Source organism: Pongo pygmaeus, chromosome 6, assembly GCF_028885625.2.
Source record: "Pongo pygmaeus isolate AG05252 chromosome 6, NHGRI_mPonPyg2-v2.0_pri, whole genome shotgun sequence".
NCBI lineage: Eukaryota > Metazoa > Chordata > Mammalia > Primates > Hominidae > Pongo > Pongo pygmaeus.
Genome location: NC_072379.2, coordinates 30,606,148 through 30,629,392, shown reverse-complemented (window position 1 = coordinate 30,629,392; position 23,245 = coordinate 30,606,148). Strand labels below are relative to the sequence as shown.

General features: G+C 42.2%; 1 pseudogene; it reads right to left on the bottom strand.

The window, feature by feature from the left end:
• Positions 1–22,698, bottom strand: part of LOC129040460 (large ribosomal subunit protein eL8-like) — a 40,307-nt pseudogene extending 17,609 nt beyond the window's left edge.
• Positions 22,699–23,245: the final 547 nt, after the last annotated feature.

Sequence of the window (23,245 nt, the reverse complement as noted above, 5' to 3'; positions counted from 1 at the left end):
CCAAGCCACCGTCATACCTCACTACTACAATAGCCTTAAAACAGGTTTCTCTACTTTCTCTTTCTTCTCTTATGCCCTCGTAATTCCTTCTGAAAACAGCCACCAGAGTAAATCAGATCAGTTACTCCTCTCCTTAAACAATCCTGTGGCTTATCTCAAATACAACCAAAAACTCCTTACTGCAGCTTTCAAACTTCAACATACATTGTCCTCTGGTACTCCTCTTTCCCTCCTTTATTTTATTTTATTTTATTTTATTTTATTTTATTTTATTTTACAGAGATGGGGTCTTGCTATGGTGACCAGGTTGGTCTCAAACTCCTGGTCTCAAGAGATCCTCCTGCCTCGACCTCCCAAAGCGTTGGGATAATTCTTCCCTTTCGAGTGTAAGCTCCATGATGGCACAGACCACACAATGACTACTGTGTCCCTGTGCCTAAAATAGTGCCTGATACAGTCTAGGTGCTTGATGGATGACAAAATGGAAGCTCAAACAAATAAAATGACGTACTCCAAATCATCCAGTTGATGATGAAGCCAGAATTTGAGTGCAAGTCTTTGACTCTGAATCTTGGAGTCCTTCTTTTTCATTATAATTCATGTAATATGTGTTCAGCAGGTAATTATTTTAATTATCTGAGTTATGGCAAAAGGCCCCTGACTTACTGTTATTCATAAACCTTATTTAAAAATTGCTAAAATAGTTTTTCTATTGTTGTTGTTTTAAAGTGTTATTACTGTTACACACACAGAAAAATAATACTTTAAATAAATATTCTACCTGGAAAATATTTTTGCATTAGTAAGACAGGCTTTACATTGGCTATTCTTTTATTTGTTTATGAGACAGGATGTCACTCTGTTGCTCATACTGGAGTACAGTGGCATGATCATAGCTCCCTGCAGCTTCAACCTCCCAGACTTAAGTGAGCCTCCTGCCTCAGCCTCCCAAGTAGCTGGGACTACAGGCCTGTGTCACCATACCTGGCTAATTATTTTATTTTGTAGAGATGGGGGTCTCGCTATGCTGCCCAGGCTGGTCTTGAACTCCTGGCCTCAGGCCATCCTCCTGTCTTGGCCTCCTGTTGGGATTACAGGCATGAGCCACTGCACCCAGATGACTATTTTTAATGGGCTCAAACTGAACTTAAGAATCATCTTCTGATTTTGTTTGGTCAGAAAGTTATTAAAATATATTTGGAACAATTTGCTATGCAGTCAATGAAATTATGTTATTTTGAACAAAATTAGTTTTAAAATTAATGTCTTAAGTCCTCTAAAAAAGGTTTCATAATGCCATTCTAAAATGGAAGAATTGTGGTTTGCTAACCACACTTTCTGAATGTCCCAAAAACAGAAATTATGTCCTAGGAAGAAAGGCAGTAAGACTGTCAAATAACCAGAGGAATTTCAAAATAATAGGTACACATACTTTTAAAATATTCTATAATTTATTTCTCTTAACTCTGGATTTAAAAAAAAAATTCTTTGCCTCTAAGAAATACACGTACTGGCCAGGCACAGTGGCTTATGCCTCTAATCCCAGCACTTTGGGAGACCAAGGTGGCCAGATCACCTGAGGTTGGGAGTTCAAGACCAGCCTGACCAACATGGTGAAATTCCATCTCTACTAAAAATACAAAATTAGTCGGGCATGGTGGCACATGCCTGTAGTCCCAGCTACTCGGGAGGCTGAGGCAGGAGAATCGCTTGAACCTGGGAAACGGAGGTTGCAGTGAACCAAGATTATGCCACTGTACTCCAGCCTGGGCAACAAGAGTGAAACTCTGTTTCAAAAAAAAAAAAAAAAGAAAGAAAGAAAAAAGAGGAAAGAAGGAAGGAAGGAAGGAAAGAAAGAGAAAGAAAGAAAGACAGACATGTACTTAGTTTATAAAATCAAACATGCTTATACTGATGTTTCTTCATCTTTCACTGTTAGACATTATCTAGTCACTTCCTACTAAGGAAAGTGAGGATTTAGTTCTCCAACATGCCTCAACACATACCTCTGTCCCATACACTTCTCCCCTGACCTTCTCAATAGAGTCACATAGCAATCTCTGATTAAACCAACAATCAGTAACAATCAGATATTAACAATTGGACACATTTCTTTTAACTCTTAGCATTAAGCATTGCCTTTTTTGGCCTATTAGTTTTTTTGTTTTGTTTTGTTTTTTTGAGACAGAGTCTCAGCCTGTCACCCAGGCTGGAGTGCAGTGGCACAATCTCTGCTCACTGCAAGCTCCGCCTCCCAGGTTCACGCCATTCTCCTGCCTCAGCCTCCCAAGTAGCTGGGACTACAGGCGCCCGCTACCACGCCCGGCTAATTTTCTGTATTTTTAGTAGAGACAGGTTTCACCTTGTTAGCCAGGATGATCTCGATCTCCTGACCTCGTGATCCACCCGCCTCAGCCTCCCAAAGTGCTGGGATTACAGGCGTGAGCCACCGCGCCCGGGCGGGCTATTAGTTTTTTATGCACATATCACTAGTTCATCTATAAGTCTTCTGACAGAACTATAATTCCTCTTGCTATGATCACAGATATCAGACAATCTGTTTCTGTTTCTTTTTCTCATTTACCTGGGAATGACCTCCCAATAGTGCTCTACTTCTTGGTTTTATTTTATTTTTTATTTTTTTGGGGGACTGAGTCTCACTCTGATGCCCAGGGTGGAGTGCAGTGGTGTGATCAAGGCTCACTGCAACCTCCGCCTCCTGGGTCCAAGCCATTCTCCAGCCTCAGCCTCCCGAGGGGCTGGGATTACAGATACATGCCACCACGCCCAGCGAATTTTTTGTATTTTCAGTAGAGACAGGGATTACCAGACACATGCCACCACGCCCAGCGAATTTTTTGTGTTTTTAGTAGAGACGGGGTTTCACCATGTTAGCCAGGATGGTCTCGGTCACCTGACCTCATGATCCGCCCACCTTGGCTTCCCAAAGTGCTGGGATTACAGGCGTGAGCCATCGTGCCCAGCCTACTTCTTGTTTTTCAAAATCTTTCTGAGTACAGAGTAGGTGTATATATTTATGGGTTACATGAGATATTCTGATACAGGCATGCAATGCATAATAGTCATATCAGGGTAAATGGGGTATCAATCATCTCAGGCATTTATTCCTTGTGTTACAAACAATCCAATTATACTTCTAGTTGTTTTTTTTTTTTCTTTTTGTGACAGAGTCTTGCTCTGTCACCCAGGCTGGAGTGCAGTGGCATGATCTTGGCTCACTGCAGCCTCCGCCTCCTAGGTTCAAGCGATTCTCCTCCCTCAGCCTCCTGAGTAGCTGGGATTAAAGGTGAGTGCCACCAAGCCAGGCTAATTTTTGTATTTTTAGTAGAGACGGCGTTTCTCCATGTTGGCCAGGCTGGTCTCAAACTCCTCACCTCAAATGATTTGCCTGTCTCAGCCTCCCAAAGTGCTGGGATTACATGTGTAAGCCACCATGCCTATCGTCTTTTAGCTATTTTTAAATGTGCAATTAAATTGAGTTACTGATAGCAGAAGTTACCCTGTTGTGCTATCAAATACTCGATCTTATTTATTCTTGCTGTTTTTTTATACTCATTAACTATCCACTCTGCCTTCCCAACCCCTACTCTCCTTCCCAGCATCTGGTAATTGCCATTCTACTCTCTACTTCCATGAGTTCAATTGTTTTAATTTTTAGCACCCACAAACGAGTGAGAACACGCCAAGTTTGTTTTTCTATGCCTGGTTTATTTCATTTAACGTAATGACGTCCAGTTCCATCCAAGTTGTTGCAAATGACAGGATCTCATTCTTTTGTATGGCTAAATAGTATTCCATTGTGTGTAAGTACCATATTTTCTTTATCCATTTATCTGTTGACATACACTTAGGTTACTGCCAAATTTTGGTTATTGTGCTGTGATAAACATAGGGGTACAGATATCTCTTTGAAATACTGATTTCCTTTCTTTTGGGAATATATCTGGCAGTGAAATTGCTGGGTCATATGATAGCTCTATTTTTCGTTTTTTGAAGAACCTCCAAACCTCCATAGTGGCTGTGGTAATTTACATTTCCACCAACAGTGTACGAGAATTCCCTCTTCTCCACATCCTCTTTGCCAGCATTTGTTATTGCCTATCTTTTGGATAAAAGCCATTTTAACTAGGGTGAGATGATAGTTTTGATTTGCATTTCTCTGATGATCAGTGATATTGAGCACCTTTTCATATACCTGTTTGCCATCTGTATGTCTTGAGAAATGTCTATTGAGATCTTTTGCCCATTTTAAATTGGATTATTAGATATTTTTCCAAAGAATTGGTTGCATTGCTTATATATTGTGATTATTAATTCCTTGTCAGATGAGTGCTCTACTTAATCCAGTCTGCAGTGATTGCTCTCCATCAGATATGCTGGACATCACTCTTACAGCTTTCTTTTGTCATAGTCCTGATAATTCTCTATGCTGTTATCTTTTTGGTTTTGTTTTCGTTTTGTTTTAAGACAGAGTCTTACCATATTGCCCAACTGGTCTTGAATTCCTGGGCTCAAATGATCCTCTGGCCCAGCCTCCCCAGTGGCTGGGATTATAGGCACATCCCATGGTTCCTTTGATATTACCTTGGGGTGCATCTTCCACAACACAGATACATATCTACTTTTTTTTTTTTTGAGATAGAGTCTCACTCCATTACCCAGGGTGGAGTGTAGTGGCGCAATCACAGCTCACTGCAACTTCTGCCTCCCAAGTTCAAGCTATTCTCATGCCTCAGCCTCCCAAATAGCTGGAATTAGAGGCGCCTGCCACCATGCCCAGCTAATTTTTGTATTTTTAGTAGAGACAGGGTTTCACCATGTTGGCCAGGCTGATCTTGAACTCCTGAGATCAAGTGATCTGCCTGCTTCTGCCTCCCAAAGTGCTGGGATTACAGGTGTGAGCCACCACTCCCCGCCCATCTACTCCTTTTTGATCTACTTTCTCATACCTAGTAAATATGTCTCAGTGGATTCCTGAGAAAGGGTGCAAATGAGGTACATTGTTGTGAACTAAAATACATGAAAATGTTTTATTCTGCTCTCAGTCTTTTTTTTTTTTGAGACAGAATCTCACTCTGTCACCCAGGCTGAAGTGCAGTGGCATGATCTTGGCTCACTGCAACCTCTACCTCCTGGGTTCAAGAGATTCTTCTGCCTTAGCCTCCCGAGTAGCTGGGACTACAGGTGTGCACCACCATGCCTGGCTAATTTTTGTATTTTTAGTAGAGATGGGGTTTCACCATATTGGCCAGGCTAGTCTTGAACTCCTGACCTCATGATCTGCCCACCTTGGCCTCCCAAAGTGCTGGGATTACAAGCATGAGCCACCATGCCAGGCCTCTGCTTGCAGTCTTGACGGATAGTTTAGCTGGGTATAGAATTCTGGAATGAAAAAAAGTTTCTCTCAGGATTGTAAAGGTACTGTTCTTTCTTCAACTGCTGATATTGGGAAGACTGATGTTACTTGGACTCGTAATTCTTTGTATATGATGTTTACATAATGCTTTTCTTGCCTCTGAACTGGGTTTTGGATAAATCAGTTTTCTTATGAGGCTCTTTTAGGATTTCTGGCCACAAACTCTTCGAACAAATACTTCTTTTTCTTTTGCTGAGATGGGAGTTTCGCTCTTGTTGCCTGGGCTGGAGTGCAATGGTGCAATCTTGGCTCACCACAACCTCTGCCTCCTGGGTTCAAGTGATTTTCCTGCCCCAGCCTGCCGAGAAGCTGGGATTATAGGCATGCACCACCATGCCCAGCTAATTTTTTTTTTTTTTTTTTTTTGAGACGGAGTCTCCCTGTTGCCCAGGCTGGAGTGCAGTGGCGCGATCTTGGCTCACTGCAGGCTCCGCCCCCTGGGGTTCATGCCATTCCCCTGCCTCAGCCTCCTGAGTAGCTGGGACTACAGGCGCCCGCCACCTCGCCTGGCTAATTTTTTGTATTTTTAGTAGAGACGGGGTTTCACTGTGTTAGCCAGGATGATCTCGATCTCCTGATCTCATGATCCGCCCGCCTCGGCCTCCCAAAGTGCTGGGATTACAGGCGTGAGCCACCGTGCCCGGCCTAATTTTTTTATGTTTAGTAGAGAAGGGGTTTCTCCATGTTGGTCAGGCTGGTCTCGAACTCTTGACCTCAGGTGATCTGCCCGCCTCAGCCTCCCAAAGTGCTGGGATTATAGGTATGAGCCACCGCACCTGGCCTACAAAGACTTATTTCAGATTTCACTCCTGAAAGTGTTATGTTGAGGGCTCAGTTGTATGCTATATAAATACACCCTGAGGCTGAACTTGCCCTGTTATGTACAACTGCAGTTATCTAAGTTAAGACATAAACATTATTAAAAGGATCTTCCTAATATTTTGTGCTTTCTCTGCTGGTTGTGCCTTAGTCGTAACTACTTTAAAAAAAATTATTGTGAGATAGATTAGCCAATGAATTCATAAGCAAAACTTAATATTTGAGAGAATGAGCCTATACATGAAGAAAAATGATTAGCAAAAACAAAGCCAATTGTAGTTTATTCAAAACATTAAAAAAATCTATAATTTCTAAAAATAAAAGAGGAAAAAAGGAATTTTCTTAATTCTATATTACTATTATCAGCAAAGAAAACCAACAAAGAAAAGCCATAAAGAATAACACATTGTGTTAATTGGTTATTAACCCAAGTTTTCAGTTGGTTATTCACTGTTAGGGTCACCCCAACCAGGCTGTTCCCCTCCCCTCTTCCCATGGGTCTTACAATGCAGTCCTTTGTGACCTCCGCAGTTCCCCCAGGGTTAAATACAAACCCCCATTCACTGACCTCTCCAGTAACTGTCCAGGCAGTTACAGGATGTGGTTAACACATCTGCTCACCTTGCATAACAAAGCTGGCAAAAACATCTGCAGGATGCAGTCAAGACGCCTGCAACCCCAACTCAGCCCTCCTGCACACCCAGATCAGCTTCCCCACCCCGATTCAGCCTCCTGCATACCCAACTCAGCTCCCCTACCCTGATCCAGTTCCTCGCCCTATAAAGCCCTGCTGTAGTCTGTAAGCAGGGCTGCCTCCTTTGCTTTTGTCAGGAGGTAGCCCGACAGGACTGACAATAAATCAGCTTGCCTCAACTTGGGTCTACTGGCCTCATTCCTTTCTCAGCTGTCCTTCCAATTATCCCTTACACCTAGATAAGGGTTTAGGAATGCAGCTGTAAAGCATTTGGGGGAAGGGTCAGCTGCACCAAGAAGCTTCCTGGGGCAGCTTGTCCCTAACAGTAGGGTTTCTCTCCAGTATGAGTTCTCTCATGCATAATACGGTAAGAGCACCGTGTAAAGGCTTTGCTACATTTTTTTTACATTTGTAGGGTTTCTCCCCAGTATGAATTCTCTCCTGTACAGTAAGGTTTGGGCCCCGGGTAATGGCTTTGCCACATACTTTACACTTGTAGGGTTTCTCTCCAGTGCGAATTTTCTTATGCTCAGTAAAATTTGAACACTGGTTAAAGACTTGCCACATTTTTCACATTTGTAGGGTTTCTCACTGGTATGAATTCTCTTATGTTTATAAAGGTTAGCGCACTGGGTAAAGGCTTTGCCACATTCCCCATATTTGTTGGGTTTCTCTCCAGTATGAATTCTGTTATGTTTAGGAAGATTTGAGCAAGATTTAAAGATTTTGCCACATTGTTTACATTTTTAGGGTTTCTCTCCAGTATGTTTTGTCTTATGTCCATTCAGGTTTGATGATTTACTGAAGACTGTTACATGCTTATTGCATCTCAAGTCTTTCTTGTGTAGCTGATGAACATTGGCTAAGTTCATTACTACATTCTTTCTGTCCTTCATATGCACTCACACTTTCACTATCTTTCCTTAACTGTGAATTCTCAAGCCCGGAGCTTTCATTTCTTCCCTGTAACACTTCTTGGGACGAATCTTTTATGCCCTGCTCTGGCAAAAGATCTTGAGTGTCATGAAAAGACACAGCTTAAAGAAATGAAAAACAAAACAAAATAAAGTATACCACTTGCTAGACTCAGGTAAATATATTTACAAATCTAATACACAAAATGATACCAAGCACACCAGCAAGTGAGCAGAATAAGACACAATGGGCCCTAACTCCTTCACAGATACACTGAACAAAACTATACTGACAAAATTGCTTATGTGAGAACTCTAAAAACCAGTAAACAGTTTGCAGCATTGCAGGTGTGGACAATGCTTAAAAAGAGCTACATAGAAGAGGAAGTAAAGTTTGTTACATTTACCCACCACAGACCTTCCTCCTCCCTAAAACAACATGGTGCCTTTAAGAGCAAATTCCCAACTCCTGGCTTCTCCCTGAGAAGAAAACAAGAATAGCGGAATGGGTTCACACTTTTGGCTTTTGGAGGGTTGTCCATAGACTGGTTTCTGTCTCCCAGGATAAAGTGCTGAAGAGAATGATTGTACACCTTTTGATTTTATTTTATTATTTTTTGAGACAGAGTCTTGCTCTGTTGCCCAGGCTGGAGTGCAGTAGGGCAATCTTGGCTCACTGAACCTCTGCCTCCTGGGTTCAAATGATTCTCCTGCCTCAGCCTCCTGAGTAGCTGGGATTACATGCACCTGCCACCAAGCCCAGCTAATTTTGTATTTTTAGTAGATATGGGGTTTCACCATGTTGGCAAGGCTGGTCTTGAACTCCTGACCTCAAGGTGATCCACCTGCCTCGGCCTCCCAAATTGCTGGGATTACAGACAAAAGCCACCATGCTGGGCCTGATGGTACAATTTGAATGACAGGTTGGGTCAACTATGACCAAAGATACATGATTGTTATAGCACCAGAGAGACTGCAATACCACAGACAGACAAGAGGTGTAGCAACTGACTACAGATTCTAAAGAATAAACTTGGACTAGTGTCTTTAATTGGAAAACACACACACACACATATACACACAGACAGAATTCCAGACAACATGCATCCTGAGAACAGGTTTGAGATGACCTGAAAATATCTAGCCCAGAAAACTCATGTCAGGGAAGCAGGCAGACCAAGATGGCTGATTCGATGCCTCCACTGACTGACCTCCCTACAGTTACACCAAATTTAATAATCTACCCAACAGAGTACCTTCATAAGAACCAAAAATCAAGCCAGGTGCAGTGACTCACACCTGTAATCCCAGCACTTTGGGATGCTGAGGCAGGCAGATCACGAGGTCAGGAGTTTGAGACTAGCCTGGTCAATATGGTGAAATCTTGTCTCTATTAAAAATACAAAAAATTAGCTGGGTGTGGTGGTGTGCACCTGCAGTCCCAGCTACTCAGAGGGCTGAGGCAGGAGAATCACTTGAACCTGAGAGGTGGAGGTTTCAGTGAACTGAGATCATGCTGCTGCACTCTGGCCTGGGCAACAGAACGAGACACCATCTCAAAAAAAACAAAAACAAAAACAAAAAATCAGCTGAGCAATCATAGTACCTAGTTTTAATACCATATGACAGAAGGAAACACTGAAGAGGGTAGGAAAGACAGATTGAATTGCTGACATTATCCTACCCCCACCCACTGGCAGTGGCCACATGGCACGAATCTGTGTACCTAGGATAAGGAGAATGCAGTCATTGTGGAACTCTGCATTGGATATCAGCGCTGCCAATACCAGGAAGAACTGAGCCAATGCCCACAGAGGAAGCATTTAGAGAAGCCCTAGCCAGAGTTAAAATACCCATCCCACTGGCTGAAACTGGAGTTTCAAGGCTGGGCATGGTGGCTCACGCCTGTAATCCCAGAACTTTGGGAGGCCGAGGTGGGTGGGTCACAAGGTCAGGAGTTCGAGACCAGCCTGGTGAACGAGGTGAAACCCTGTCTCTACTAAAAATACAAAAAGTAGCCGGACGTGGTGGCAGGTGCCTGTAATCCTAGCTACTCATGAGGCTGAGGCAGGACAATCCCGGGAACCAGGGAAGCAGAGGTTGCAGTGAGCTGAGATCGTGCCATTGCACTCCAGCCTGGGCGACAAGAGCAAAAGTCCGTCTCAAAAAAAAAAAAAAAAAAAAAAAACAAAAGAAAAAAGAAAAGAAACTGGAGTTTCAGCAAGTCTTGCCACCGAGGGATAAAGTGCTCTGGGGTCATAAATAAACCTGAGAGTAAGTCTAGGCCATAAGGACGGCAACTACTAGGCAAGTCCTGGCGCTGTGCTGGGCTCAGAGCCAGTAAACATGGGATCATGTGACCTATTGAGACACCAGCTAAGGGAGTACTTGTGCTACCCCTCCCCTAACCCCAGACAGTGCAGCCTACCACTCTGAAAGAGACTACTTCCTTCCACTTGAGAATAGAGAGAAAAAGAGAACTTTGTCTTGCAACATGGATATGAGCTCAGCCACGGTAGGAGAGGGCACTGGGCAGAGTCGTGAGGTCCCCATTCCAGGTCCTGGATCCTGTATGACATTTCTAGACACAACCAGGGCCAGAAGAAATCCCACTCCCTTGAATGGAAAGACCCAGTCCTGGCAGGATTCACCACCTGGTGACTAAAGAACTCTTGGGCCCTGAATAATTAGTAGCAGTAGGCCGGGCACGGTGGCTCACGCCTGTAATCCCAGCACTTTGGGAGGCCAAGGCAGGCAGATCATGAGGTCAGGAGATCGAGACCATCCTGGCTAACACGGTGAAACCCTGTCTCTACTAAAAATACAAAAAATTAGCCGGGCACGGTGGTGGGCACCTGTAGTCCCAGCTACTTGGGAGGCTGAGGCAGGAGAATGGCGTGAACCCAGGAGGTGGAGCTTGCAGTGAGCCGAGATAGCACCACTGCACTCCAGCCTGGGCGAAAGAGCGAGACTCTGTCTCAAAAAAAAAAAATTAGTAGCAGTAACCATTAGTACATGCCATGGGGCTTGGGAGAGATGCTGAGATGAGCTGGCTCAAGTATGACCCAGCACATTCCCAGCTAGGGTGGCTACTAGCAGAAATTCCTGCTTCAGAAAGGCAGAGGAAGGGTTAAAGGACTTGGTCTCGCAGCTTAGGTACCAGTTCAACCACAGTGGGGTAAAGCACCTAGCAGGCTCTTGGGGTCTCGTCAGTGGCATTTCTGGACCTGCCCTAGGTAAAGAGGAGCCCACCACTCTGAAGGGTGAGTTCCAGGCCCAGCAGCATTCACCACAAGCTGACTGAGGAGCCCTTGGGCTTTACGTGAACATTGGTGGTAGCCTGATAGTATTCCCGTGGGCCTGTGAGTGCTGAATATGAGAGACTGTTCTGCCTGTGGAAAGGGGAGGGAAGAGTAGGAAGGACATTGTCTTGTGGTTTGGATGCCAGCTCAGCCACAGTAGAATACAGCACCAAGTAGATTTCTAATGTTTTCAACTCTAGGCCTTGGTTCCCAGAAGGCATCTCTGGACTAAATCGGGACCTAGGGGAACTTGCTGCTCTGAAGTGAAGGACACAAGCTTGGCTGGCTTCACCACCTGTGGACTGTATGACCCTAGGGCCTTGAATAAACATAGGCAGTAGCCAGGTAGTGGTTACGGCAGTCCTTGGGTGAGACCCAGTGCTGTGCTGGCTTTAGGTCTGACCCAGCATAGTCCCAGTGGTAGGGGTCCCAGGGGTCCTTGTGTTACCCATCCAATAGCTCCAGGAAGCTCAGCACAGAGAGAGAGAGAGACTCCATTTGTTTGGGAAAAATAATGGAAGACAACAAGAGTCTCTGCTTGATGATCCAGAGCATCCTTCCAGATCTTATTCAAGACTACCATGCCTCTATGAGTCTGCCAAAAACAGTGTTACTATGCTTGGAGTGCCCAACCATGCAGATATACCTGCAGTGACCAAAAGCAGATCACAACACCCCAGTCCTTTCAAATACTTGGAAAATCTTCCTAATGAAGATGTTTATAAGCAAGCATAAACTGAGACGACTACAATAAATACCCATTCTTTTCAACGTCCAGACACAAATGAACATCCACAAGACTGTCCACAAAAACATGACTTCACCAAATGAACTAAATAAAGCATGAGAGATCAATCCCAGATAAAAAGAGCTATGTGACCTTTCAGATAATTCAAAATAGCTGTTTTGAGGAAACTCAAAGAAATTCAAGATAACACACACAGAAAGAATTCAGAATTCTATCAGATAAATTTCAGAAAGAAATTGAAATAGTAAGAATCAGGAAGAAAATCTGGATTTGAAAAATGCAATTGACATACAGAAGAATACCTCAGTCTCTTAATAGGAGAATTGATAAAGCAGAAGAAAGAATTAGTAAGCTTGAAGACAGGCCATTTGAAAATACAGTCAGAGAAGACAAGAAAACAAAAACGGAAATTAAGCATACCTACAAGATCTAGAAAGCAGCCTCAAAAGGGCAAATCTAAGAGTTATTAACCTTAAAGAAGAGGCAGAGACAAGGATGGGGTAGAAAGTTTATTCAGGCTGGGCGCGGTGGCTCACGCCTGTAATCCCAGCACTTTGGGAGGCTGAGGCGGGTGGATCACGAGGTCAGGAGATCAAAACTATCCTGGCTAACACAGTGAAACCCTGCCTCTACTAAAAATACAAAAAATTAGCCGGGCACCTGTAGTCCCAGCTACTAGGGAGGCTGAGGCAGGAGAATGGCGTGAACCCAGGAGGCGGAGCTTGCAGTGAGCTGAGATAGCACCACTGCAGTCCGGCCTCGGTGAAAGAGCGAGACTCCGTTTCAAAAAAAAGAAAAAAAAAAGTGTATTCAAAGGGATAATACCAGATAATGCCCCAAACCTAGAAAAATATATCAGTATCCAACCTCAAGGCATTTAATAACCATACACGCAAAGGTCAAAGATAAAGAAAAGATCCTAAAAGCAGCAAGAGAAAAGAAACAACATACAATGGAGCTCTAATATGTCTGGCAGCAGACTTTTCAGTGGAAACCCTACAGGCCACGAGAGCGGCACAGCATATTCAAAGTGCTGAAGGGGGCTGGGCGCAGTGACTCACACCTGTAATCCCAGCACTTTGGGAGGCCGAGGTGGACGGATCACGAGGTCAAGAGATGGAGACCATCCTAGCCAACATGGTGAAACTCCATCTCTACTAAAAATACAAAAATTAGCTGGGTGTGGTGGTGTGTGCCTGTAGTCCCAGCTACTCGGGAGGCTGAGGCAGGAGAATTGCTTGAACCTGGGAGGCAGAGGCTGCAGTGAGCTGAGATTGTGCCATTGCACTCCTGCCCGATGACAGAGCGATTCCATCAAGAAAGAGAAGAAAGAAAAGAAAAGAGAAAAGATGATAGGATGAACTGACGAAAAATAATAACGATAACTTTTCAAGACATAGTACAATCAGATATAATAGAAACAAAAAGTTAAGAAGCAGAGGAATGAAGTTAAAATGTAGAGACTTCATTACTTTTCTTTTTGCTTGTTTATGCAATCAGTGTTGTCAACAGTTTAAAATAATGGGTTATAAGATATTGTTTGCAACCCTCATGGTAACCTTATATGTGAAAACATACAACAGATATGAAAAAAATAAAAAGCAAGAAATTAAAACATACCACTGGAGAAATCACTTTCACTAAAAGGAAGACAGGAAGGAGGGAATTAAGGAAGAAAGACCGCAAACCAGAAAACAAACAAAATGCAGGAACAAGTCCTTACTTATCAATACCTTTGACTGTAAATGGACTAAACTCTCCAATCAAAAGACATAGAGTAACTGAACTGAAAAAGAAAAAAAAGGCCCAATTGTTGCCTACAAATAACACACTTCACCTGTAAAGACACACACAGTTTGAAAATTAAGGGATGGAAAAAGGCATTCTGTGCAAATGGAAACCAAAAATGGGCTGGAGTAGCTATACTCGTATCAGACAAAATAGATTTCAAGACAGAATTGGCTGGGTGCAGGTGCTCACACGTGTAATCCCAGCACTTTGGGAGGCTAAGGCGGGCAAATCACTTGAGGTCAGGAGTTCAAGACCAGCCTGGCCAACATGGTGAAACTTCCTTTGTCAGCAAACAAAAATTGGCTGGGCGTGTAGTCCCAAGCTACTCGGGAGGCTGCAAAAGGAGAATCGCTTGAACCCAGGAGGCAGATGTTGCAGTGAGCTGAGATTGTGCCACTGCACTACAGCCTGGGGAACAGAGCGAGACTCTGTCTTTAAAAAAAAAAAAAAAAAGAAACTAACTTCAACAGTGGCTCAATGAAGAAATTAAGAAGGAAATTTTAAACTTTCTTGAAACAAATGATAATGGAAACACAACATATCAAACAAATGAGATACAGTGAGAGCAGTACTAAGAGGGAAGTTTATACCCATGAGCTCCTACATCAAAAAAGTAGAAAAACTTCAAATAAATAACATAATGCCATACCTTAAAGAACTAAAAAGTGGCTGGGCATGGTGGCTCATGCCTGTAATCCCAGTACTTTGGGAGGCTGAGGCAGGTGGATCACCTGAGGTCAGGAGTTCAAGACCAGCCTGGGCAACATGGTGAAACCCTGTCTCTACAAAAAATGCAAAAATTAGCTGGGTGTAGTGGTATGTGCCTCTAATCCCAGCTGTTCGGGAGGCTGAGGCAGGAGAATTGCTTGAGGTGGAGGTTGCAGTGAGCCAAGATTGCGCCATTGCCTGGGTGACAAAGCAAGACTCCATCTAAAAAAAACAAACTGAAAAGCAAGAGCAAACCAGACACAGAGTTAGTAGAAGAAAAGAAATAACAACAGTCAGAGCAGAAATAAATGAAACTGAAATAAAGAAAATACAAAAAGTCAATAAAACAAAAGTTGGTTTCTGGATAATATAAAGAAAATTGAAAAATGTTTAGCCAGAGTAAATAAGAAAAAGAGAAAATCCAAATGAATAAAATGAAAGATGAAAAAGGACGCATTATAACTGATACCACAGAAATTCAAAGAATCATTAGAGGTTACTATGAGCAACTATAGTCCAATAAAGCTGGGAAATCTAGAAGAAATGAACAAATTCCTAGATACATATAACCTACCAAGATTGAACCATGAAGAAATCCAAAACCTGAATAGACCAATAACAAATGATGAGATGGAAGCTGTAATAAAAAGTGTCCCAACAAAGGAAAGTCTGGGACCCCACAGCTTCACTGCTGAATTTTGCCAGCCATTTAAAGAAGAATTTGTACCAATCCTTCTCAAACTATTCTGAAAAACAGAGGAGGAGGGAATACTTCCAAACTCATTCTACAAGGCCCATCTTACCCTGATACCAAAAGTAGACAAAAGCACAACAAGAAAAGACAATTACAGGCCAATATCCCTGATGAACACTGATGCTAAACTCCTCCACAAAATACTAGCAAACCAAATGCAAAATTAGATTTAAAAGATCACTCATTGTGACCAAGTGGGACTTATCCCTGGGACTCAAGGATGGTTCAATACATGCAAATCAATGTGTAATCATTATCAGCTGAATGAAGGACAAGAACCATACGATCATTTAAATTGATGCTGAAAAAAACATTCGATAGAATTTAACATTACTTCATGATACAAACCCTCAAAAAACTGGGGATAGAAAGAATATACCTCAGCACAATAAGAGCTGTATGTGACAAACCCACAACTAGTATCATACTGAATGAGGAAACACTGAAAGCCTTTCTTCTAAGATCTGGAACACGACAAGGATGCCCACTTTCACTACTGTTATTCAGCATACTACTGGAAGTTTTAGCTAGAGCAATCAGACAAGAGAAAGAAATAAAGGCCATCCAAATTGGAAAAGAAGTCAAATTATCCTTGTTTGCTGATGATATAATCTTATATTTGGAAAAATCCTAACGACTCCACCAAAAATCTATTAGGACTGACTAACAAGTTCAGTAAAATTGCAGGATACGAAATCAACCTACAAATATCTGTAGCATTTCTATATGCCAACAGCACACAATCTGAAAAATCAAGAAAGTAATCCCAGTTACAACAGTTTCAAATAAAATAAAATACCCAGAAATTAACCAAGTGAAAGACCTCTACAATGAAAATATAAAACACTGATACAAGCAGACCGGGCGTGGTGGCTCATGCCTGTAATCCCAGCACCTTGGGAGGCCAAGGTGTGCAGATCACAAGGTCAGGAGATCAAGACCATCCTGATCAACATGGTGAAACCCCGTCTCTACTAAAAATACAAAAAAATTAGCTGGGTGTGGTGGCGTGTGCCTGTAATCCCAGCTACTCGGCAGGCTGAGGCAGGAGAATCCCTTGAACCCAGGAGGCAGAGATTGCAGTGAACCGAGATTATGCCACTGCACTCCAGCCTGGCGATAGAGACTCCGTCTCAAAAAAAAAAAAAAAAAGAAGAAAAAACATTGATACAAGCAATTGAAAAGGGCACACACAAAAAATGGAGATTTCATGTTTACATACTGGAAGAATCAGTATCGTTAAAATGTATATATTACACCCAAAACTATGGATTCAATGCAGTCCCTATCAAAATACCAATGATATTCTTCATCGAAATAGAAAATATAGCCTGGGCATGGTGGCTAACGCCTGTAATCTCAGCACTTTGGGAGGCTGAGGTGGGTGGATCACCTGAGGTTGGGAGCTCGAGACCAGCCTGACCAACATGGAGAAACCCAGTCTCTACTAAAAATACAAAATTAGCCTGGTGTGGTGGTGCATGCCTGTAATCCCAGCTATTTGGGAAGCTGATGCGGAAGAATCACTTGAACCCGGGAGGCAGAGGTTGCACTGAGCCAAGATCGTGCCATTGCACTCCAACCTGGGCAACAAGAGTGAAACTACATCTCAAAAAAAAAAAAAAAAAAAAAGAAGAAGAAAAGAAAAGAAACAGAAAATATAATCCTAGAATGTATATGGAACCACAAAAAACTCAGAATAGCTAAAGATTTCCTAAGCAAAATAACTGGAGGAATCACATTACCTGACCTCAAATTATACTACAGAGCTATGGTAACCAAAACAGCATGGTAGTGGCATAAAAACAGACATATAGACGAGTGAAGCAGAATAGAGAACCCAGAAACAAATCCATGCACCTACAGTAAACTCATTTTCAACAAAGGTGTCAACAATATGCACTGGAGAAAGGACAGCCTCTTCAATGAGTGGTGCTAAGAAAACTGGACATCCACATGCAGAAGAATGAAACTAGACCCGTTTCTTGCCATATTCAACAATCAAATAAAAATGGATTAAAGACTAAGTCTTCAAACTATAAACCTACTACATGAAAAACTTGCAAAAACTCTCTAGGACACTGCACTGGGCAAAGATTTCTTGAGCAATACCCAATAAGCAGGGGTAACCAAAGTAAAAATGGACAGATGAGATCACATCAAGTTAAAAAGCTTCTGCACAGCAAAAAAGTGAAAAGACAATCCACAGAATGGGAAAAGTCTTTGCAAACTATCCATCTGATAAGGGATTAATAACCAGAATATATAAGGAGCTCAAACAACTCTATAGGGAAATCTAATAATCCAATTAAAAAATGGGCCAAAGATCTGAATGGCTATTTCTCCAAAGAAGACATACAAATAGCAAACACGTATATAAAAAGGTGCTCAATCAATATCATTGATCATAAGAGAAATGCAAATCAAAACTACAATGAGATATCATCTCACCCCAGTTAAAATAGCTTTTATCCAAAAGACAGGCAATAACAAATGCTGACATGCAAGTGAAGAAGAGGGAACCCCTGTACACTGTCAGTGGGAATGTAAATTAGTACAACCACTATGAAGAACGGTTTGCAGCTTCTTCAAAGAACTAAAAATAGAGCTACCATATGATCCAGCAATCCCACTGCTAGATATATACCACCCCCCAAAAAAAGGAAATTATTATATCAAAGAGATATCTGCACTCTCATGTTTATTACAGCACTATTCATAATAGCAAAGATTTGGAAGCAACCTATGTGTCCATCAAGAAACAAATGGATAAACAGGATGTGGCAAGCATACACAATGCGGTACTATTTAGTTATAAGAAAGAATGAGATCCTGTAATTTCCAGCAGCATAGATGGAACTGGAGGTCATCATGTTCAGTGAAATAAGGCAGGTACAGAAAGACAAACATCATATGTTCTCACTTATTTGTGGGAGCTAAAAATTAAAACATAGAGAGTAAAATGATAGTTACTAGAGACTGGGAAGGGTACTGTGAGTGTGTGCCAGGGGAGTGGGGATAGGTAATGGATACAAAAAATAGAAAAAATAGGATCTAGTATTTGATAGTGTAACAGGGTGAATATAATCAATAATTATTTAGTTGTACATTTAAAAATAAAGAGTGTAAGTGGATTGTTTGTAACACAAAGGATAAATCTTTGTGGTCATAGATACCACATTTACCCTGATGTGATTATTACACAAACTATGCCTGTATCAAAATATGTCATATATTCCATAAATATATATATACACCTACTATGTAACCATAAAAATTTAAAAAAAGAAAACTGGTGTCAATTTATAAGACTGGACACTAATAACACTGCAAAAAGTGTTGGGTTTATTTTTTTCAGACATGCCTACATCTCAACCAAAGATTAAAATGTATACAAAGCGTCAGGGTAGCATGAACCAATCAATAAAAGAAAACAAACATCCAGAAATCAAACCCAAAGAAACCAAGATATGGCTGGGTGCTGTGGGTGGTTCATGCCTGTAAGCCCAACACTTTGGGGGCCAAGTCAGGCACATCCCTTGAATCCTGGGAATTTGAGACCAGCCTGGGCAAAATAGCAAAATCCTGTCTCTACTAAAAATACAAAAAATTGGCTAGGCATGGTGGGGCATGCCTGTAGTCTCAGCTACTCAGGAGGCTGTGGTAGGAGAAACAGTTGAGACTGGGAGGTTGAGGCTACAGTGGGCCGTGATCATGCCACTGAACTCCAGCCTGGGTGATAGCAATGAGACCCTGTCTCAAAAAAAAATGTATAAATTGCCTGAAAAAATTTAAAGTAACCATCTTAATGGCACTTGATGAGCAAATCACAACATAGACAACAAAATAAAATCAGGAAAATGAAATGATCAACAAGGATAGAAACTATAAGGCAAACAAATTGTAGAGCTGCAGAATACAAAAATGATTGAGGAATTATCAAACTTAAGGAAGGAAAAAGACCTTAAAACTTAACAAACTCAACAAACTCCAACTAGAATTAAACACAAAGAAACCCACTATGAGAAACATCATAAGCCTAGTTTCAAAAGCCACAAACAAAGAGAGAATCTTGAAAGAAGCAAGAGAAAGGTGATAAATTATCTGTGAGTGCTTCAGTAAGATTACCCGTAGATTTCTGAACAGAATCCTCACAGGCTAGAAAAGAGTTGGATAATATAATCAAAGAGCTGAAAGAAGAAAAACTTCCAAGCAAGAATACTATAACCAGCAATACTGTCCTCCAAATGAGGGGAAAATACAGATTTTCTAAGGCTAACAGAGATTAAAAAGTATATCACTAATAGACCTGCCCTACAAGAAATGCTAAAGGGAGTCTCTTCCATTGAAAATGAAATGATGCTACAAAACAACACAAAATCAGATAAAAATAGGTGACTCTCAGGAAAGATAGGCACATACACAAAAATAAAACTTTGTAGGATAATAATACTGCAGAAAACACTTTTAATTATGCTCTAAAAGTTGTAAGTCAAAAGCATAAAAATAGAAATAAACATCTGTTAATGTAAATATAAAATAGAAAGTTGTAATTAGTGACAATAATAACAAAGTTGAGGGTAGAAAATAATGAGAAAAACTATTTGTATACAACTGAAGTTAAGGTGTTATCAGCTTAAGATGCACTGCTATAACATTAAGAAGTTTAATATAGCCGGGTGCGGTGACTCATGCCTGTAATCCTAGCACTTTGGGAGGCCGAGGTGGGTGGATGGCCTGAGGTCAGGAGTTCGAGACCAGCCTGACCAACATGGAGAAAGCCATCTCTACTAAAAATACAAAATTAGCCGGGCATGGTTGTGCATGCCTGTAACCCCACCTACTGGGGAGGCTGAGGCAGAAGAATCGCCTGAACCTGGGAGGCAGAGGGTACGGTGAGCCAAGATCACACCATTGCACTCCAGCCTGGGCAACAAGAGCAAAACTCTGTCTCAAAAAAAAAGAAAAAAAGGTTTAAGATAACCCCCATGGCAACCATGAATAAAATACTCAGATAGAAAATAAGAAAGGAGTCAAAGCATGTCACTACAAAGATGAACAAGATGCAAAGACAGAAGAGAGACAAACTGGGTACAAAAATTAAATAAAAGAAGTATGAAAATGGCAACAGTAAGGCCTTCCCTTTCAGGAAATTATTTAAATATTCATGGACTAAACTTTCCTATCAAAGGACATATATTAAATAGAGATTAAAAAATAAAAACTCGAGGAAACTATATCCTGTCTCTAAGACAAACACATTAGATCCAATACCAAAAATAGACAAACTGGCAGGATGGAAGACATTACATGCAAATATGAACCAAACAAGACCAGGAGACGTCACAATTATATTAGGCAAAATACCTTGCAAGTAAAAAATTACTATTTTTTTTCACTTTAGCATGCTCTACTGGATATTTAATATACTTTCTTTGTATTCATTATAAAGTACTCTTACTTCAATAGTGAAACAGAGGTTAGTTTGTTTTTAATCAGGAAATACAAGTACAAGTCTCTATATTATATTTAGATGGTCTGATTCACTCAAATCCTGAAGTGGCAGGCTGCCAGATGCCTGGAACCTCTTAACAGTAAAAGTGACATCAGAAATATATAGTAATGTTCTTACCAAAATTAATAAATGCTTAGATGTAACAACAACTGCTTAAAACTTCTAAGTCATAAAACACCATGCTAAAGGTTTTTAGCAACCTCTTCTTTACAGAACATAATTACTTCTCTTATGTGGGGGTAGATTTGTGAATAGGCCAAAATTTCATAGGAAGGTGGGACATGGACCTTCCCCCTCCTCATTAGAAGTCATTTTGTCAGGACTTACGGTGGCCATATGGTGTTTCAAATGCTAACAGGAAACAAATGAGTCAACTTATGCACATGAAAAACAAACTGTGAATAACGAATAAGGAAGGGGGGAAACAGTTCAATAAGTTCAGATACAACTTGATACTGTCACAGGCTGTCACAGACCTCAGTATCTTCTTTATGGCCTAAGGAAACTGAGCCACCAACAGGAAAAAAGGTCACCTCACAGAGAATGCTGTTAAGATTTTTAAGTTGCTAGACTCCTTTCCATCTTCTCCTCCTCAGGTCGATACTGCTGTCAAATTCTACACAATTCAACATCCATCTTCACATAACAATTAGTGTGACCCAAATTCATCCAAGATGTTAAAAGAAGGGAAGACAATCTACTAGGATTAGCCATAACTGTCCACAGTTGCAGGATGGAAAAGATACGACATGCAAATATGAACCAAACGAGAGCAGGAGAGGTCACAATTTTATTAGGCAAAATATCTTTTAAGTAAAAAATTACTATTTGTAGTAAAATATACCTTACGTCAAAACTGTCAGAAGAGACAAAGAACATTAAATAATAATAAAAGGTTTCATTCACTGGGAACCTATGAAACATACAGACGTACATAGGTAAACAAATAAAAATCAGGGTTCCCTCATATATAAAGCAAACACTGATAGAATTTAAGAAATAGACAGTAATATAATAATAGCAGGATACTTCAATACTCTACTTTCAGTAATGAATAACAAAGCAAAACCAAATATAAACAAGGGAACAAAGGACTTGAAAGCACTATAAAACAATTACACCTAATAGACACATAGAAAGCATTACACTCAACAAAAGTAGAATTCACAATCTTTTTTTTTTTTTTTTTTTTTTGAGACAGAGTTTCGCTCTGGTTGCCCAGGCTGGAGTGCAATGGCGTGATCTCGGCTCACTGCAACCTCCGCCTCCCAGGTTCAAGCGATTCTCCTGCCTCAGCCTCCCGAGCAGCTGGGATTACAGACGCGCGCCACCACGCCCAGCTAATTTTGTATTTTTAGTAGAGACGGGGTTTCTCCTTGTTGGTCAGTCTGGTCTCGAACTCCCGACATCAGGTGATCCGCCCGCCTCGGCCTCCCAAAATGCTGAGTTTACAGGCGTGAGCCACCGCGCCCGTCCCAGTTTATTTTTTCCACAGGAAAAAGGAGGGACTGAGGACCCCACGGACCACAGCTCCTCCCACCCAGGAACGCGGCACCCCGAGGCGGGATTCTCCACTGAAGATTCCCAGGAGGTCCCCGCACAACCTGAGGAAATGCATGGTTGCGGGTGTGGAGCTGCCCCAGGAGGGCTTGAGCCAAGCCGAAGTCACCGAGCAGGGACGGGTAGAGATGGGATGCCCGGGCTCCCGGCAGCCGCCCAGCCCCACGCTGCGCCGGAGGAGACTGAGAGCCGAGCTGCGCCGGCGGAGACTCAAATCCTGGTCCCTGTAGCGGACTGCGAGAAGGCCCGGGTCCCCCCCAGAGCTGGTTCCAACCATAGGTCTACCCTTCAGGACAGTCTTTCCGCACACTCACCGGTTCTTGTCTTCTGTGGTGTCCCGACATCTTCCCAATGGACCTTCCAGTACCTGCAGGTCCCAGGGCCATGGAGGCAATGGCGGAGTCACTTGGAGCCTCGCGGAAAAACCAGACAGAGCAACGGACACACAGCGCTGAGCTCCGCGGGTCCGGAAACAAACACCCACCCAGGTGGTGGAAGGCCGCCCCTTCCTCCGAGGCTGGCACCTGATTGGACAGTTCCACACACGCGCCTCTGATTGGATAGGGATCCTGACCCCGCCCTGCAGGGCCCTGATTGACAGAAGCTGTGTTCCTGCCTGGGACAGGCGGCCCGAAGGACAGGTGTTTGGCTGGCTCAGCCCTTTGCTGCAGGGCTTTCCTTGCGGTGCTGGCACGTGGCCCCTCCAGGGGAACATCTGCATTTAAGCAGAACTTGGTTGTGCCTTTCCAGTGTTCCACTGTTGGCCTCCTGCACTTCCTGAGTTCTTTCTGACCTTTGGATTTTTGAAGCGGAAGCCCGAGCTTTCACAAGAGAGGCAGTCCTTTAAGGCAGCCATTTCCAATAGAAAGAAAAAAAATGTGAGCCATGTGTGTCATTTAAATTTTTCTAGTAGCTGCTTAAAGGAAAAGGAAACAGGCTGGACATGGTGGCTCACGCCTGTAATCCCAGCATTTGGGAGGCCAAGGCAGGTGGATCACCTGAG